Here is a 13,371-nt window from a genome sequence, read left to right as displayed (position 1 = left end):
GTTGTCTTTGACAGAGGAAATGCCCCCAATGCCTCCAGCAAGTCGAAGTCAAGGATGGCACAGACCTTATTACGTCTGAAGCTCGAGTAATATACTCCTAATTTATAATTAGCCTCGGCTCCACTATGTTACCACAGTATACTGCAGAATCTAACTAAAGGCTATGTGCATCTTTATCTATCCTCTCCTGTCAGAAGACAGAGCTGACAGGGTCTATTAGCTGCGCTGGAGTGAACAAGCTGTGGCACACAAAGCACTGTCCTTATCTATAAGGTGTTCACATTCCTATTAATGGTCTATTCAAATCTGCACAGAAAACTGTACGTGTGATGTGCAGGATTTTCTGCTGCAGAATACTGTACGTGTGAATAGACCCTAAAGGTAACTTATCAATAGAGTTCTGACCAGGTCTCTATATGTAGAACGCGATGGGACAAGCTGCATAAAATAAAACTTTAAAGGAGTACTCCACTGGCCAGCGTTCGGAACATTTAGATCTGAACGCTGTGTGTGCGCTGCAGAGGTCGGCCATGCCCCCTCCTGAAGTCACGCCTCACGGCTGCCACACCCCCTCCTATAGACTTGCATTGAGGGGGCATGGCGAGACATCACGAGGGGCCTGGCCAACCTCTGCAGCACACACAGCGTTCGGAACTAAATGTTCCAAACGCTGGCCACTGGAGTACTCCTTTAACAAAGCTCATGGCATATGAAAATTAGTATGCAAAGTACCCCTATGTTACTGGAAAAAGCTAATTTACATACGACATGAGCACCGGTAAAAGTTTATCTTATGAAGCTTTTCTTTTTTTGCACAAATGAAAAATCTCAGAACTTGCTGTAGGATGTCGTCATTTTCTAAGGCAAGACAGAGGTGGTATAAATTTGCTTTCTTTTTAACGTTTGCACAATATTTTTGCGCCCTTTTAAAAAGACGCAGTTCATAAATCTCGCCCACTGCACAGATAAGAATGAAGCTCTGCATTTCACAGTCACTTTTGCCAAAGTTGTGCATTTTGAAATTGTGCAAAATTTTTCTGCAACAACTACCTGCGCCAAAACTGAACAAAATTTAAGCCAATAAAATGTCAGGAAGGCAATGATAAGTCTCCCCCCACAGAATCCTGGTCTGAACGCTTTTAAACACAGGGCTTGACAAATTTGTTACAGCGTACCTGTCAGATCCCACAAAATAAATAGTATATGTTACTCTGTTGTCTGCTGATGCAGCCTTGTCCAGGAGTCATCTCTTGTTCATGATTCATGGACAAGCCTGATGCTCCTGCCGGACTTTACTTTTCCAGTAGGTTTGGCGACACCTAGTGGTGGGATTTTCAGGAGCCATATTCTTTATTAAATATTAAAAAATGATAATGCCCATTTAAGAATATAGAAGCCAAAAGAAATTAGGAACCAGGATGCTGCATGTCACACAACTTGACGTCATATTTTTAATTATTAGTGTCCCTTAATTTCCCCTTTGTATGTCACAGTCATTGCTGCCTCCTCATCTTTAAAATAATAATATTTTACTTCCTTTCACCTCTGTTGCTCCGTTCTGCCTCTGGTTGTCACTCTGGTGTTACATTAGCAAATGTCAAGTGACTGCCGTAGCCAATCAACAGCCTCAGCGGTCAAGCTACGAACTCCTGAGGAAAGAGCGTGATGGCCGAAGCCGCTGATTGGCTGCTGTGGTCACTTGACATTGGCTGCTAATGTAACACCGAAGAACCGATCGCAGGCAGAACGGGGGATCATCGTGGGAACAGAGACTGAGGTAAGTAACATTTTTAAAGATGAGCAGCTCCCTTTTGGAAAGGGATGACAAAATCCCTGGCACCACCAAGAACTGGCGCCAAGGATTTGTCAAGCCCTGGCTTTAACATAGAAGAAGAAGAAGAAGTTGCCTAAAATGGATAACCCTTTTCTAGGATTGTTGCTGCCATGCCATCCATTTCTTGGTTAAATCTATTATCATATCGAACATGAAATCAAGAAGATCACGCATAGTCTCCTCACGAGACTCAATAACTATCCGAGTCTAAGGTACCTCTCTAGCCAACCAGTACACTGCTCTGTACTGAAATAGGGCAAGAACGCCAAAAAACAGTATTCTACAGATGGATAACTTTCTTTCGGATCTGCTTCTGGTTTGGCTTCCTTTAGGCGTCTCTGTCCCACTCTGCAGCCAACCTACTACCTTCTCTACAGAATCCTATGAGCAGCATGTCATCTGATCACTCAGAACTGACTGGATCAGGATAGTAAGAGATCGTTTTCTGCCATTATGGATGAGAGCTAAATTTACATTCTATTTTCCTATGAAGCATTGCCTGAAAGGGAGCCTCCATACACTACTGAATCTCTTCTCAATGAGAATCGGTACTCCCAAGGAGAACATTTATTAATACTGTGAGACATGCTAGTCTGGGCACTAGTGTGGAGTGGGCCATAGTCACTCCTATTATGGAGCATGCTTGTATAGCACTGTATAGTGTTGTTCACCACCACCCAAATAAATAGAAAAGCCACAACAATTTTCTGTTTACAGAAATGAAAAATGTCTTAAGTGACAGAAAGTATGTCAGATATTTGGCAGCGGAAATCATCACTGACACCGTAATCTTAGGCTATTCCACAAAATGATGCTTCTCTGAAGATCAGCAATGCCGGTGACTACGCTGCTGACATATACTGTGCTGACTTTCAAGGTCACTTCATCCTTTGCCAACATTAAATGCCAGGCTTCACTGCTCGCCTATGTATAGGACAAGAAATTCACAGTATTTTCATTGGGTAAAGAACTGTCCACTTCCAGATCACCAGCTAAAGAACAGATATCCACATACTTTACATGAAGAAAATTTGAATACATGCTTACACATATATAACACAGGGTTAAGAATAGATCAAAAGTACAAGTGGATGCAAGAATCCTTCAAGATCGTATTAGAAAAATGAGCCCTAAGGTTCTTTCCTTCTCTATCACTCTCCTAAAGGAATTCCCTCTGAAAAACTGCTAAACATCCATCTTGAAAAGCTCACTGAAAGATCACGTTACATACTTCTCAGAAGTCTATGGAGAAGGGAGGGGAAGAAGAAGTTAAAGGAGTAGTCCAGTGGTGACTCAATGGTGAACAACTTATCCCCTATCTTAAGGATAGGGGATAAGTTGCAGATCGCGGGGGGGTCCGACTGCTGGGGCCCCCTGCGATCTCCTGTACGGAGCCCCGACAGCCCGCGGGAAGGGGGCGTGTCAACCTCTGCACGAAGCGGCGCCCGACACGCCCCCTCAATACAACTCTCAATGGCAATCTCAGGCTCTGCCATTGAGATGTATCGAGGGGGCGTGTCGGCCACCGCTTCGTGCGGGGGTCGACACCCGCTATCTGGCCAGAGAGCCAGGGCCCCGTACAGAGAGATCGCAGGGGGCCCCAGCAGCCGGACCCCCCGCGATCTCAAACATATCCCCTATCCTTAGGATAGGGGATAAGTTTTTCACCAGTGGACTACCCCTTTAATAGGAGAGAGACACACAGAGGCAAAGAGACACAGGTCTGCTGATCACAGATCTTTAAAGTGTTACATCTCATCTCACACAAAATGTGGCCCTGGGAAAAGATTCAAATTGGGGGTCCACCTGAATAAATACTGTACAAATACAAAGTCATGTACTATATACCAGGGTTTCCCAAACATTTTATACCAATACCTTGGAGGTGAACAAATAATACTGCTCAGCACTAAATACTGCCAAGCAATGAACAAATTACCCCCATCGGTGCTAACCAAATACCACCATGCAGTGCACATAATAACACCTAGAAATACAAAACTCTCCAGTACTGCAAAACAAAAACCATGGTACAGACCAAAAAACCCTTGCACTGTACAGAAGAAAATACCTTCCCAGCAGCACTAACAGCACAGTGCCATAGAAGATACCTCGAGCAGTAGGAAATACCACAGTGCCACACTACTGGTAGCATTACTGTACCAATTCCCACCCTCTCCCTGGCAGCAGTACTGTCCCCATTCCTACTCTTACTTAGCAGCTGAACAGTAATGTCCTCTTCCACCAATAGCAGTACTTTCTAACCCCTTCTCAGTTGAACTGCGCGTTTTTGACAGGACAGACTACAGATTTCTGGGGGGAGGGGCACTTGGGGATTGGGGCCCCATGCACCCCCCAAACATAGCACTGCGCCGGTGTTGGATTCACAGTTTATGCTGCTTTGTGTTGTAAGTTCCCCCAAGCTGCTGCATTACAGAATTTGCTTCAGAAATATTGGGAAGCAAGATCCCTTCTTCTATGTGTGTGCAGTGTATGGGAGACATCATAGCAGAGAGTCTTCACCTACTACCTTGGGATAGTTGTTAAAGGGGTCAACGTGTTTTTCCGTTTGTGACTTACCCTATTTGTTTTGTTTCATTTCTATTCTTGTTGTTTAGGAAACGCTATTTCCATTCTTTGTTGTCTTTTTATCCCGCCCCCCTTTGTTTTCCTATCTTTGCTTCTATTTCCTGTTTCTTGCTGTGCTGAAAACTACAAATCCCAGCATGCCACATGCCTTGCTGGTTTGGGGCGGCTCCTTTTTTTTGTTCCGCCTTTCACCCACCCTACTGTTTTCCCGGGTCGTCCCCCTTATACACAGCACACTAATATAAAATCAGCCCTGGTTGGGATACACACACAAAAGGGACTACAACTCCCATCATGTGTCATTCAGGAGTCTTCAGTCTGTGGTGTAACACCAGCATGCTGCCTCTGTAATCTCCTGGGGGTTGTAGTTCACCACACCTCTATAGGGCATTCACCAGTGTTTCCCAACCAGGGTGCCTCAGGTGTTGCCAAAAGCTGTCCGGGCATGCTGGGAGTTGTAGTTTTGATACAGCTGAAAACACCCTGGTTGAGAAACAATGCACTTTGTTTGTAATATACTGAATAGGCTAGGCCAGTGTTTCCCAATCAGTGTGCCTCCAGCTGTTGCAAAACCAACTCCCAGCATGCCCAAAGACAGTCAGGGAATGCTGGGAGTTGTAGTTTTACAACAGCTGGAGGCACACTGGTTTGGAAACACTGGTGTAACATGATGTTTATGCTGAATAAGCTAGGACAGTGTTTCCCAACCAGTGTGCCTCCAGCCGTTGCAAAACTACAACTCCCAGCATGCCCAAAGTCTGTCCAGGCATGCTGGAGTTGTAGTTTTGCAACAGCTGGAGGCACACCGGTTTGTAAATACTAGCATACACACACACACACAACAGGGACTACATAGAAATACATGTCAGTTGCAAAAAAACATGAACATTAAAAGAAGCCAAATATATGCAATATAGCCAAAAATCTTAACCACCGGAGTACCCCTTTAATTAGTGATGGAACATGAACCGCGATAACTGGAGAAAAATGCCATATACAAGGTATATAAAGGCCAGAAATAGTGCAATGCCTCATGAACACACACAGAGCAGCTTATTCTGAGACATCACCTTTAAAATTTGATTTATGATCTATTTTTCATGGCTCCAGATTAAAAAAAACAAAAAAAAAAACATAGAATTCAAACACCTTGCCGACTGGAGATCTCCTTTAGGGCTAAGTTCAGATGATGGAATGTCTGCACGGAAATTCTCAGTGCGGACATTCCGCAGACAGCGAAGCAACGTCAGAACATGCCTGCGCTAGGACCGATTGGAAATGCGCCATCTCATTGACGGACTCAGTGAATCGGCCATGTGAACAGTGCAGAAGAATCCCATAGAAATCAACAGGACTCTGCTGCACCGGATTCTCAGTGTGGAATTCTGATGTTTAATTCTGCACGGAAATTCCATCGTGTGAACATAGCCTCACTGTAAACTCCTGCACAATGAATAACAGAGCCTCTATGATCACGGTGTCCATAGAGAGAGTCCATTTTAACCAGGCTGCAACAAGACGAACCCCATCGATTGGCCATCTTTATGCGTAGTTCACGGCCAAGAAATTTCATGGGAACTGCTGTCTAACACCACCGTCACTGCTGTGAAGATTCAGAGATGAAACGCACTGTTTATACTCTGTATGACCATCTATGCATGATGGATTCCGGAATAAAACGTGTCTGAAGGACTTCCCAATATTTTATTTTTGTATACACACTGTAGTTGCTTAACATGGGACTAATATGTTCTGGTCATTGCCTAGCAACAAGCATTAACGTAGGTGGAGGACACCGCCAAATAATTACTGTAATCAAATGTAATATTCATAGAAAGATCATTTTATTACAGAACCATTATGATTACAAGACGCAGTAATGGGGAAAGGTGGACACAAAATGTATAGAGCGACAGAAAACCCCGAAAATACAAGAATGAAAGGGGAATAGGTGTTATCTGGAGGTCACAAACCTGAAACATAGTTATTTATGTAGGTATTCATTTATGGTGTGTGCAGCTTTATTTTTTCCATGTTGCTTTTCTAACAAACAAAAAAAGAGACATATATGGGGCATTTTGTCTATTAAATTGTAGAATGCATGGAAATTTTTTTTTTTTAAACTACACTGTGAAAATGGCTTCATAAAACCTTGTCCAAACCATCATTGCAACACCAGGCAAAAACAAAGCCATCACTAATGCATGTACCCTGAAAGAGAGTTCAGAAATGGCCAATACTGGCAGGATCCATGGGAAAATCCACTTGTACAGGAGAAGTGCCATTTAGGAGTTATGGGTCAAAAGCAGATAGACTACAGTACAATTTGAAAGTATTCCCACCATTTCTTTGTTTTGTTAAATAACTTAAAAGGTAGCTCCCACCACCCTTTTTTTTTCTTCTGTCCCTGATGATTGCCCATCTATCCCTAACCCCCTCCCTGCCTTTAAAAAAATTGTTTTTACTATATAAAAATTGCCTTTTTGTCTGCCTAGTAGTGTGCTAACTTACCAGGCAGACTTCCCCAGCAGGCGCAACATCACTGATGCCTGCTGGGGGGGCCAACTTCCGCCCTTAGTTCACCTATACAGGGTGCCTCCAGCTGTTTCACCACTACAACTCCCAGCTTGCCCTGACGTCAGGGCATGCTGGGAGTTGTAGTGGTGAAACAGCAGGAGGCACCCTGTGTTGAAAACAATAAGTTAGGCCATGGCCACGGCGCTACCCTGCACCCAGGCCCAACACTTCCTGCTGCAACTTAGCGAATCGTTGTCGGTGTAGCGATTTGCTAAGTGGCATTATGACATATCGGGCCCGGGCACCAGGAAGTAGATCCAAAGCAGGGCCCAATATGTCCAACTGCCCCCCAGCCGATCACTGGTACGAGGTGGGACACTGCAGCTGCCAGCAATCTTCTGAGATGCAGTGTGACGTATCGGGCCCAGGTAGCAGGAAGAGGGTCGCACCGGGAACAGGACACACGAAGGCATCGTGGTAGTATTGGCCTTTATAAAAAAAAAAAAAGGGGGGTATTCCAGTGAAAAAACTATATTTTTCATATCAATTGGCTCCAGAAAGTCAAACAGATTTGTTAATTACTTCTAATAAAAAATCTTAATCCTATCAGTACTTATCAGCTGCTGAAGTTGAGTTGTTCATTTCTATCTGACAACAGTGCTCTCTGCTGACACCTCTGTCTGTCTCAGGAACTGTCCAGAGTAGGAGCAAATCCCCATAGCAAACCTCTCCTGCTTTGGACAGTACCTGAGAGACAGAGGTGTCTGCAGAGAGCACTGTGATCAGACAGAAAATAACTTCAGCAGCTGATAAGTACTGGTAGGATTAAGATTTTTTTTAATAGAAGTAATATAAAAATCTGTTTAACTTTCTGGAGCCAGTTGATATGAAAAATATTGTTTTTTCACTGGATAACCTCTCTAATTCCAGGATGTAATCTGAACCTGGCGTGACAAGTTAAAAGGGGTATTCAAGGAAAAAAAGCCTTATTTTTTTTTTTATTTTTTTTTTTTTTAGATCAACTGGATCAAGAAAATTAAACAGATTTGTAAATTATTTTGATTAAAAAAATCTTAATCCTTTCAGTACTTATGAGCTGATGAAGTTGAGTTGTTCTTTCCTGACTAAGTGCTCTCTGATGACACGTGTCTCGGGAACCGCCCAGTTTAGAAGCAAATCCCCATAGCAAACCTCGTCTACTCTGTGCAGTTCCCAAGACAAGCAGAGATGTCAGCAGAGAGCAATGTTGCCAGACAGAAAACAACTCAACTTCAGCAGCTGATAATTATTGGAAGGATTAAGATGTTTTAATAGAAGTTACAAATCTGTTTACAACTTTCTGGAGCCAGTTGATATGAAAAAAGTGCTCTCTGCTGACATCTCTGCTTGTTTAAGGAACTGCACAGAGTAGAAGAGGTTTGCTATGGGCCTTTGCTTCTACTCTGGACAGTTCCCGAGACACGTGTCATCAGAGAGCACTTAGACAGAAAAGAAAAACTCAACTTCATCATCTCATAAGTACTGAAAGGATTAAGATTTTTTAATAGAAGTAATTTACAAATCTGTTCAACTTTCTGGAGCCAGGTGATAGAGATAGATACACACACACACACATATATATTATAATATATATATATATATATATATATATATATATAAAAAGCCTAATTGGCTGCATTTGTGGGAGTGGCGTGGGGTATATAAACTCCCCTCTCCCTCAGGTAGGGGCGTATGACTCATGGGCGGTATTTCTCTTGCAGGATACCGTGTTAGGGCGTACGTCTCGGAGGTGTCAGTTGTTTGCAGTGGGTTGCAGTTATTTCGTGTTTCGTGTTTCAGGTCGGTAAGTATCATTCCTGCCGCAGGCCCAGGCCCCGGTACCGGTTACCCGCCTGCCACCTGCCGCTCTGGGGGAGCGCTGCTCCTGCGTGTCGCGCGGCCCGTCCTCTCCTGCCGGCTGTCAGCACTCGCTCGGCTGGCCGGGGGGGGGGGGGGGGGGAACGGGTTGTCGGGCTCTGCACTGCGGCGTTCTCCCCGGTGTTGCGCTTCCGGGTGTGGGTGGGGGACCTCCCTGGTTCAGCCGCGTCGCCGCCGCTTGTCGGCCCGGCCACTCCGTCCGGGCCTGGTGCCCCGCTTCCACGCCATCTCCTGCCTCGTGCGCTGGCTGGGCGGGGCTTCTGGCCCGGGGGGGCGGGGTTCAGTGACGGCGTCGTCTGGCGCCGCGGCACTGCCATTGCTCAGCCGGAGGACGCTGCCGCTGACGGCCTCCACACAAAAACGGCCCCGGCCATAGGGGAGGGGTTTCCCAGGACCCGCAATACAGTCCCGCTCCCCGTCGCCGCTCGGCTGGGGGGGGGGGGGGGTCGATTCGGTTTTCAGTTAAAGCCACGCACGGAGGCCACAGCTTCCCTCCAGTGGCACGTAGGCCCTACTAATCACGCCGGATTTCTCCAGGGGGCAGCGACTCTTTCCCACCACTGCTCCAGCCCCCCCCCCCCCCCCGTTTTCACATACAAGGTGGGCACATGGCAGGAGTCGCCAGGCCCAGCGGGTCCTGGTTGCCAGGGGGAGGGGGTGTCAAGGGAGCGGGGTTGGGAGCTGCTTGTCACCACTACGGCACGGAACTTGTTTGCTTGATGTCACTGTATACATATATGTAGCTTGACGGCCGGTGGCTCGTCAACGTTGGCAGTCACGGTCAGTCAGGGTGCTTCCTGCCTCATCACGTTTTGCTTGCTCCACAGGGTACCAGGTGGTCGGATTGTGTCCGTATTCCCGTATACATCTCATACAGCTTTCAGTTGAGGTACTTACAGAATCAATATTAGAGAGGGGAACCGTATGTTCTCCCCCCGTCTATCACTCCATACTCATCCCGTACATTTACGCAGTCACGAGCACTCCCGCCACCGGTTAGGACGCTGCTACTGACACGTCTTCAGAGCCACGTGCGTCACCACACTCACGTCAATCGGCCCCAGCCTGACTCAATTTCAGTTGGGGCTTGACGACATGGTTATTTCTGACTCATCTTCAGAACGACTCGACATCACTCATAGGCAGAGGATCACCTGCGTCTGACTCATCTTCAGTGGGGTCCTCTGCGTATGCTGTTCTGACTCTTGTTCAGCGCAACAGCATACATTTAGCCTCAGTTTCAGTATCACACTTTCCTCCATCACGCCTTTTCGGTCGGTCACATTCATGTGTAATTAATCTTTTCCTTAAATATCCACAGCTGGAAGCCATTACCGTGCGGTCAGTACTCCCGGTGTTGGAAGCTTTTCAGGAAATTCAGCAGGTCAGTTCCCTCCTGTAGCCAGGAGAACGGAAAAAAAAAAAAAAAAATTTTTGGGACAAAAAAAAAACAAAAACCTGTGTACAGAGAGTATATATACATATATAGGGAGGGTATATATATATATATATATTTTTTTTTCACTAGTCATTTTTTATTGTTCTCTTTTCCTCTTATTCTTGCCGGCACCCTTCTATGGCCCGGACAGGTTGCCAGCAGCATGTCTCAGCCAGCGGATATCGAGGAGGCACTCTCTGTTCCTGAGACTCCTGCCAGGGCCTCGGACCGAGGCAGCTTGCCCTCATACAGGTCCTGGACCATCCCCAGGCTAATGGAAGAGTTGAGAAGGAGGGGTGTCCCCTTTCCGGCCTCAGCTAGGAAGGGCGAGTTATTCAACTTGCTGAATGCTGACCAAGCCCCCCGGGGTAGCCAGGCTGCGGCCCAGGATCAAGTTTCAAGCGCCTCCTTGTCTCAGCTTCACACTATGATGACTGAGGTGCTTACGACGGTGTCAGGTTTCAAGTCGAGGCTAGACCTAATGGAACTCTCCAGGAGCGACGTAGCAGTCCCTGACCTCTCAGCGCCTTATTCCTCCATCATTCCCAGCATCAATGCTTTAATCCCCTCCGACGAGTTCTCCATGAAATATGCTACTATTGACCGAGCCATACAGATCATCCTACAGTTAGGGAGAAACACTTGGTTGTCCAAAGCGGACATAACCGACGCTTTCAAACTACTCCCGATCAGACAAGACCTCTGGCAATGGCTGGACAAGTATTATTTCGCAGTTAAGCTCACGTTCGGGGCAAAGAGCAGCCCCTGGCTCTTTGACCAACTAGCCACAGCACTGCATTGGGCACTCCAGAACGTGGCTGACTGCCAGCACGTCATACATTACCTGGATGACTTCTTACTACTCGAACATCCTAGTCTCGCTCCTCTCAACCTCACTTCACTACTGTCTCTGTTCAAGGAAATCGGGGTCCCAGTGGCACCTCACAAGACGGAGGGCCCCGTCAGGCAACTGGTGTTCTTGGGCGTCATCCTAGACACTGTAAACATGCAGGCTAGGCTTCCCCAGGAGAAACTAGTCAGAACCCGGGAGATGATACACAACCTATCCAGGAGTCGCACAGTAACCAGGGTCGAACTCCAGAGCCTCCTGGGCATGATGGCTTTCGCTATGAGGATCATACCGCAGGGGAGAGCCTTCATATCCAGACTTTTGGACCTTCTCCCTTCAGTATCGGGTCAGAGGCAGGTCATCCACATCAACAATGAGGCGATGGCTGACCTACTCATGTGGGATCACTTCTTGGAGAGCTGGAACGGTGTCTCTTCGTTACCCCTTTATCAGACGGGTCCCCGACTATAGTGTCCGATGCCTCATCGGTTGGCTTCGCAGCCATTTTCGGGAACAAATGGTTAGCCGGCCCCTGGCCAGCTGAGATCCGCAACATTCCTGACTTCACAGTAACTTCAGCCCTGTTTGAAACATTTCCCATCGTAGCCGCCGCTGCTGTCTGGGGAAACTCCTGGGCTAACTCCACAGTTCGATTTCTGTGCGATAATTCCGCTACAGTCGACATTCTCAACAGAGGACGCTCTAGGTCCCCCCACATAATGCGCTTTGTCAGGAGGTTCATTCTGTTGTCTCTCCAGCACAATTTCCATTTTTTGATCGAGCACATAGAAGGTAGGAAGAACTTGGCGGCTGATGCACTCTCTCGGGCTAAATTCGGTGTGTTTTTTCAGGTACAACCAGACGAAGACCGGGTCGGAGTCCCGGTGCCTCCGTTCCAACAACTGCTGACGGACTAGCCAGATACGTCTCCATTGCCAACACTCTAATCAAGAAGTCTTTAGCTCCTAGCACGATCCGGGCTTATGATACCGCTTTGGCGGTTTTCTCCTCCTTCATGCAGGGCTTAGGGCTTTCCCCCACAATCACTTTACACTCTGCCCTAGCTTTTGTTGGTTTTTACCATTCTTCTTTACACTTATCCCAGAACACCATCAAACTTCACTTAACAGGTCTTCAACACCACAGGTCACTCTCGCACCCTCACGCCTCTTCTCTACTCTCTGCTCATCCGATCAAAGCAGCACTCAAGGGCATTTCAGTCTTGTCGCACCCCAAATCTCTTTCTCGCTTACCGGTCACGGGGGATCTTTTCCGGGCCATGTCTTCCTTACTGGACACGCACCCTTTTGGTTTTCACCTCAGCACGGTCATCAAAGCTGCCATACACCTTGCTTTTTACGGCTTCCTTAGACCGGGGGAGTTCACGCGCACTGGCTGCCGAGCACCCGGGCCGACCCTGAGCCAGCTATCATCCAACAGGCTAGGTTTCACTTTCACCCTTCCGTCCACCAAAACCTGCAGATGGGGAGCATCCATCAGATATTTCCCCACCTCACATCAGTGGTGCCCAGTCTCGTCTCTCACCGACCTCCTCTCAATACTGTCCGGGCAAGCAGCGGACAGTCCGCTCCTCCCGGTGGCTGGGCATGCTCTGTCTTCCTCCCAGTTTACCAGATACGTCCGCTCCCTAGTCATCATGCTAGGTCATGATCCCGCTGTCATCTCAGGACACTCATTCAGGATCGGAGCGGCCTCCGCAGCCTCCAAACATGATGTCCCAGCTCACATCATTAAGAAGCTAGGCCGCTGGAACTCCAGCTGTTTTGACCGGTACATTCCGGATCCCTCTACCGAAATGGCTAATGTGTTTAAAGTTTTGGCGTTGTGATACAAATAAAATAGAGTTACACCCTACTCTTGACTCTTTGCCCTCTATAGGCGTGCCCTCGGTCGCGGTTATTGGGCACACCTCATCCGCTGTTTGTATTTCTTAATTCTGTACTAGGTCTACCGGGGTTCCAAGGCTCAGGACGGTAAGTACTCTTGTTCTCCTTTTTTCGTATACTTGCTCGTTCGGTCTTTCGAGCCATGACCACAAATATATATATATATACATACACACACATACATTATATATATATTTTCCTGGAATACCCCTTTAACCCAAGCCCCTGAGTTCTTACTATCCAATGATTTCTGTTAGGCACAATTCCTCAGTTTCCCGATGGAGGCCAAGTATTACCCCTTGTTGGAAGAGATTACAAC

At 46.9% G+C, this 13,371-nt stretch overlaps 1 protein-coding gene across 4 annotated transcripts in view; it reads right to left on the bottom strand.

Moving 5' to 3' along the window:
• TTBK2 (tau tubulin kinase 2) overlaps window positions 1–13,371 on the bottom strand; it is a 106,310-nt gene that overhangs the window by 86,076 nt on the left and 6,863 nt on the right. The window contains exon 1 of one of the 4 annotated variants that reach the window (XM_056547111.1): window positions 2,617–2,758. The exons of the other annotated variants lie outside the window; for them this stretch is intronic. The gene's annotated coding sequence lies outside the window, so the exon portion shown is untranslated. Of the gene's footprint in view, window positions 1–2,616; window positions 2,759–13,371 lie in introns of those variants that run through there. 4 annotated transcript variants of the gene reach the window in all.

Source organism: Hyla sarda, chromosome 11, assembly GCF_029499605.1.
Source record: "Hyla sarda isolate aHylSar1 chromosome 11, aHylSar1.hap1, whole genome shotgun sequence".
In the NCBI taxonomy this organism is placed as follows: domain Eukaryota; kingdom Metazoa; phylum Chordata; class Amphibia; order Anura; family Hylidae; genus Hyla; species Hyla sarda.
Note: the sequence above shows the minus strand (reverse complement) of the source record. Positions and strands in the feature narration are given on the sequence as shown.